This window comes from Cyprinodon variegatus, unplaced genomic scaffold (assembly GCF_000732505.1).
Source record: "Cyprinodon variegatus isolate N-32 unplaced genomic scaffold, C_variegatus-1.0 Scaffold347, whole genome shotgun sequence".
NCBI classification, from domain to species: domain Eukaryota; kingdom Metazoa; phylum Chordata; class Actinopteri; order Cyprinodontiformes; family Cyprinodontidae; genus Cyprinodon; species Cyprinodon variegatus.
The window spans coordinates 310585-317593 of NW_015150800.1; positions in this window are offsets into that span (position 1 = coordinate 310585).

Below are 7009 nucleotides of genomic sequence, written 5' to 3' on the forward strand. Positions count from 1 at the left end.
GGCTCTTTTTGGCATCATGACAATTATTCTTATTGCCACATTGCCTGACAGAACACTGTCAAAAAAAAAGGAAAGGGTAACAATAATTTGCTTTATTTGGCCATGACAGTATGTTCAGTCAAGGAATATGACTATAGTTATAACCTCTGCAACATTAGCTAGGAAGGAATTTAGGAAACAAACTATTTTTATATGAGTTTAAATATGATGAAATAGTGCTACTTTCACTTAAGTGCAATTTCTGGGTACTCTACCCACCTCGGTAAATAACCAGCCATGCATAAGTGTTCAGTTCCAAAGTAATATTTGATAAATTTTAGGCAAGTTTTTTATTCAAAACTTTAAAGAATGTCATCATCTTTTCTTATTACAAAGACATTACTTTTTTTCACAGAAATAATAAAACCGTTTTAATAAGAAGCCTTTTTGTCTTCCTGTCAGACCTGTACCTCTGTTTATTATTCAAAGCAATAAGGTCCTACTTCTTGCTCTCCATCTGTTTTCCTTCTCCCTCCCTTCTTTTCTATTCTCCTTTTCTCTCCTCTTCTTTGACTTCTTGTCCTCCTCCTGCCCACCTCCTCTTTTCCACCTACAGTATCTCTCTCCGCCCCTTCCTCTCTCGACCCTTCCCTCACCCTCTGATGACTGCTGAGCACATTTCATTTGACGTAAAGACAAAGGGCTGAGCACACATGTGGTTTCTCCTGTGTAATATGAAATATTAATGCAGGCATAATTCCACTCCCTGGATAAGGGGCGGAGGTGGCGGTGTGGGGGCGGTGGGCTCTTTCTAATCACCAGTGACTGCCGTTTCCTTCCCCAAAGGATGCTAAGGCTGTCAGGAGCGATTGAGAAACAGTAAGGATAACAACAACAGAATGCTTACTGTTGGCGGCTTCTGTGGCCTATTTCTGTCGTGGTGTTTAATGGCTCCACTGGCTCATTGCCCAAGTTACTGAGGCAGCTCAGAGTTTAAGGTGCTACGTGCAGCATTTTCAACCATCAGTGGTCATGCTAAAATTAGTTGTGATAGACTGGTATAATTACCCTAAACAATTGGCAGTCACGGGTAGCTCTCGCTCTCACTCCATTTCTCTTCTATCAGCATGGAGGACGTTTCACATTCACTCCATCAGAGCTACATTTAACCACAGACATTCGAGACACGCTTCTGTGTTTACATCATTTCACGATGCCATATATGTTCTCATATACGACTATTACATCATAGCTCGGATTTATGATAATAGCTGAAAACACCATATAACATATTTTAGACCTTTGTTCACCAATAATCCAATAAAACTGACAAGCCTTTTACCTTTTGGTAAGGGTTACATGTTCTGATGCCGTGAAAGTAGAACAAGCGGCAGATTTTTGCATTAATTCAAGGAATTTTCAGCTGTGCTTTTCAAACTATTTAAAACAACAGCAGCCTTTGACAGAACTTATTCATTTAAGGATTTTATATCATTAAAACTAACAAAAACATTGATAGAAAAAACAGCACTCTAATCTAATGGGGATTAGGTGTGATCCATTGTCTCTTATAAATTAGCATTTCCATGATTTGTAGAAGAAAAAAAAGAAGCGTTTACTCCAGGTAGTATACTGATCAAAAAGTCAGAGGTTTTTTGCAAATCATGAATCCAAAATCCAATATGGCTACTTTACATAATGAATTTGTGACTTTCATAAGTAGCTGATTTGCTCTTTAGAGTTTGCATATTTATTAATTATTTAATTCATGAAAATGTATTTTAATTTGATTTTTGAAAGGATAATAAAAAAATGTTTAAAAGTACAAAATGCTGAAAACCATTAGTGTGCAAAGTTTAGAGCTTTTTACTTGGTCAAGATTAAGCTGTGTGAGATTTGGATCCACAAATCCAAGTTCCAACCTAGAAAATTTGCTCAATTTGCATAATATGGTCTCAGTCTGCCTTTTAATTTTATTTGGGTTTTGTCTCGCATTCAAAATTTGTTTGTTTCTTTTCCTGAAAATTATCAACTTTTTTTTTTGTTTTTACTTTGTTTTACCAAAACATTAACATCCATAAATATCAAGTTTATGGCTATTATAGATCACTCTGTCTTTTTCCTCTGTAAAGAGAGAAAAATCAGAATATTTTCCAATCTTCATGATGTTATTTTTTTCTCTGACACAATCATTAGACCTTAGCATGATTGTTCTGTAAATAAATGTTGCAAAAATAACACTTTGTACAGACATCCACCACATGTGTTACAAGTTACCACAAAATAATTTCATGTTAAAAGACTTTCAAATGTTGAAAACAATTAAGAGGCAAAATGAGTAATAATCCTTTTTAAAATATAATGTTGATGTTACAAAGATAAACCTGAACCTATTGGCCGGATAATCTTGACACTGATTTGAGTTTTTGATTAAAGGTAAACTTAAGCTATTAGAAAGCAAACAATAATTTCTATCAAATGGCCCCCAGTTTGTGTCACTCCGTGCCCTGGCCTGAAGCAGCTCTCAGAGTCAGAAAGGTTGAAGAAACCCCGGCCTGTATGTTTGACAGGATAGAGTAATTGTGACACAAACAGTTTTGGAACTTAACAAAATTTCATATGAACATGAAATACCAAACATTTCAGTCAAGGTGCAAAATATCAGACTTAGAAACATCTATTTAGGAGACCAATTACTAGAAAGCAGAGTCAAGGGGCATACCATCAAACAAATTTAAATATTAGTCAAATACAACACTAGTAAACACAAAATAAAGTGTTTAAAATCAATGGGGGGGGGGGAGAATCACTGTATATATGATCCAAAATAAACTGATGCAAATATTTTTGAATTCTTTAATGTTACTTTAATTCAAGTAATATTAGTCACATTTGGGGCCAAAATGTAATCCGGATACAGTGGTGGAAAGTAATAAAGTACATTTAGTTTACTACCGTACTTAAGTACTTTTACAAGTATCTTATCTTCACTTGAGTACATTTTGGGGGATTATTTCTAACTTTCACTCCACTATGTTTATAGTTAGCTCGTGGTTACTCGTTCCTTTTGGCTCACCTTAGCTTTGTAATCTGCTGCTGCTGTTTTTCTATCTTGAAATGCAGTTGGTCACAAAATGTTTCTGAATAAAGTTCATCTTTAATCCTGGATGTTATAGTTATCTCTCTTTTTAAACACACCTGGGTCAAATGGTAGCCTATTAGCAGGCATATTCAGAACTTTGACATGTTGAGGAGGTAGAAGCTACTTCCAGGGAGAAGAACTAAAACATGCAAGATGTCAGCCCTTGAGGACTGAAGTTGGATCCACTGTTTAAGAGATCAGCATGACATTCCACAAATGTTAAAAACACAAGGCAGATTGTATTTGTATTTTACAAATTGTATTAAGGTGTGAGTTGTTGCCATGTGGCCAAGCTATTCAGTAGGATGAGTTCTCCAAGCAGATTTTTAGTTTCTTTGTGGTAATGGCTTCAACCTTAAACCTCTCTTCTATGGTGAATGTGAGGACAATTAAAACACTCCTATTTTCTTTTGGTGTGTTTTTCAATCTTTGTGTACAATCATGTACAATCTTTAGCAGGGATGCTATGCATCATGTGGTTTCTGAAAATTACAAGGTTCTGTAAAATTACTACCGGTAGATGAATGATAAAAATGGCCTGTGCTGATGTAGCACTTTTTTAAGTGAGCAGACTGGACCAAAGCGCTTTACACTACATTCAGTCATTCATCCATTTATGCACAGATTTATAAATTATGCATGTACTGAAAATTTAATTTGTACTTTTGAATACATAAGTACTTTCAGAAGTGTTTACTTCAGAAATTTAACTTCAGTAGATTTTATACTGAGCAACTTGTACTTGTAGTTGAGTAAGATTTGACCATGAGGATCAATATTATGATATTTCGGACATGTCATTTAAATACCGTTCAAAGAGAATTTTCCTTCTTTAATCTGTGTAATATTGCAAAAATCTGAAATATCCTGTCCAGGGGTGATGCTGAGAAACTAGTCCATGCATTAGTTACATCAAGGCTGGACGGTTCTGTTCTGTTAATTCTTTACTATCAGGAAGTCCACAAACTGCAGTTAAAATAGGGAACCCTTTTTAATCATTCTGCTTCATTGTATCTCTGTTCTCCCACTCTGCAGAATCTGTTAGTTCAATCTCTAACGATATGCTTTTTCTTCTTTTTCTCATAGTTGCTTCATCTGGTCTGTTCCTGTTTGGCTGTGACACCATCCTGGAGAGAAATATCACCTGTGCTGCTGCCATCAACACCTTTGTTTATAGATGTTGGAGCTTGGCCTGTTTTTCAGTGTAGTCCTGTTTCTCTGACTGTGACTAACTGGATGTGCTCTCTTCTTCCTATGACATGGAAGCTGGCTCCTCTCCACTGTCGCTACAAACATAGTTGGTGTGAGGGATTGCCTTCGAGCCAATGAGTTGATGCAATCAACTGGTTTTCCTCAGACAGAAAACTTTGAATCAGTTTGATTGTATGATCTTGTGAACTGTAAAGTACCTTTAGAGTACATGTGTTGTGAATTGGTTCTATATAAATAAAGAGAATTGAAGTGAATTGAAAACATCTACTCAAGCACTATAGTTGAGTACTTTGTCCATCGCTGTCTGTGTAACTTCTAAATATTTGGTAGTAATTTTAATCAGTTATTAATCTAATTTATTGTGTTTTAAGATACTGTAAAAGACAAAAGGACAGCTTAAAGGACAAACAGATCAATGAACCTTACTTCTTGTATTCATTGTACTAATTGTTGCACAATAATTTAATGGTTGCTTAAAAGGCATCTCTGGTAAATCTGTTAAAATGATAAAAAAAATATCAACTTCCTGGTGTTTGTAGCTGTTTTAGACATTTTGTGCTGCCCGTTACTTTGGTTTACAGCCTATGCTAAGCCTGTGTCTCCTGGAGGCTGACACATCTGCTGTGATAAATGCAGTATCCTGGTACGTGTTGTTTCGAAGTTAAACATTCCATCTTGTCACTTTTTTATTTTTTTAACAACACGGTGTGCATCACTTCAAAAACAACTATAAATACCTTAGACGATTCTTTATTTACAGTAAAAAAAAATATTTTTTTTTCCTCCTTTGTGTAGGTTATTTGTCTGTTGTTAGTGCGTAAGGCTATTAATTATTGAAACAATCATTTACAAAAGCATTATATTCCCTACTGCGAGTTTTTGATACAAAGCCAATCCAATGTTGACTTGCAGGCTTTTCATGTAGTTGGAATGTGGAACAGAGCTCCTTTCAGTAACCGTCTCTCCAACTGAATCAAGAGAAGCTGAATTGTGAAAAAAAACAAAAAAACAAAAAAAAACAACGTAGAATTTGTCTTAATCTCATCCTCCTGAGCACTGAAACACAAAACTTTGACATGTTGTGATAATACAAACACATTCAGACAGACATACGCCCACACACACATTTTCTAAGCTTTTCACTACTATCAAGCATTTTTTTCCCCCACAATATACACTCAATGTGGATCATACATATACGGACAAGGTCGTAGTTTTTCTTTAGCATATTTAATTGTTTCTGTCATTTTTCATCTTTTTCTTTCACACATCAATTTGCTTTTTTCTTTTTTTTTCCCATAGCGCACACACGCTCACACACAAGTAACGCACAAAGCTACACACACATAGTCTACAGTTGCATCACTGCTGAATTACCATGCCGTTCCGCGTTATTAAACATGACACTCGGCCCAGATAATGGAGCCTTTCTTCATCTCAATTTGGAAGGGTAATCTTATTGCTTTGATTAGCACCAGCACCATTTGCATATCAAGGCCTCCCTACTTTTTAATTCCTCCATCTTAAATCCCCCTTTTACAGCCCCAGATAAAAGGAATCTATCCATACAATGTATGTATCTTTCTCTGGAATCTCTTTCTCCCTCTGCTCCCCCAACTCCTGTTCTTCTTTAACTACTTGTTCATTTGTTCGGGTTTTTGTCTCTTCCTCGCGCATTCATCATCAGCTCTGAGTCCTTTTTGCGAATTGAAAGATGTCTGCTATGAGACAACGGGAGAGGCAAAGTGTGACTTCATCACATTGTCGTTGGACAAGAGGTCACATTCAGCAATCCTGGTTACTTATTGTTCAGCTTTATTCACAGAAAAAAAAATAAAAATCAGCAAAAGTCTTAAATTACACCTAACCATTAAAGTATAACGACTGGTTTTACAGCACCAACAATAAAACCAGACAGAAAGTTGTACTTTGCTCACTATTCCCTATAAATAGGGATTAGGTTTAGCCTTGAGGTAAATAAAAAAAAAATCTTTTTGATTTGGGATTAAAGTGTATAAAATAATTTTCCGTTAGTTGATAAGAGTTTCTCTTCTGATAACAACTATTATGCACTTATTCTCTGGTTTGGGGTTGACTCACCACGATGAGCAACAGTGTACAGTTTATATTGTAAAGCTATACACAATAAAATGGTTGTAATGTTTGCAAAGTTGAATGAACTGAGATCCAACAAGCCTAGTAATTTTCCTAGAGCAGGGTTTACTTTTTAGGTTTAGGCAGATTTTTGGTACAGTTAAAATATACATCACTATTATTTTTGCAACCAAAGTCCTCAAAATACAACCACTACAACTAGTATTCAGTTGTAAATATAAATTTATAATTGGAAAGAAAATGAAAAGCTTTCACTTTCTTTTGCTTTTTTACAGAATCTGAAAATTATATTTTGCATTTTTATTCAGTGACTTTTAATTGAAAAAAATCTCGCACCACCGATAATCAGAAATTATTTTAGTGAATAGAGTCAATGTGTTTGCTATTTAACCTTGTTATTAACCCAGCTGCATTTAAAAACAGGCTTGTTGGAGAAATATTTATGAACAAATAACATCATTACCACCAATAAACACAGCAGAAATCAGAGATAAACTTTAATTCAATTCAATTCAGTTTATTTATATAGCGCCAAATTCACAACACATGTCATTTCAAGGC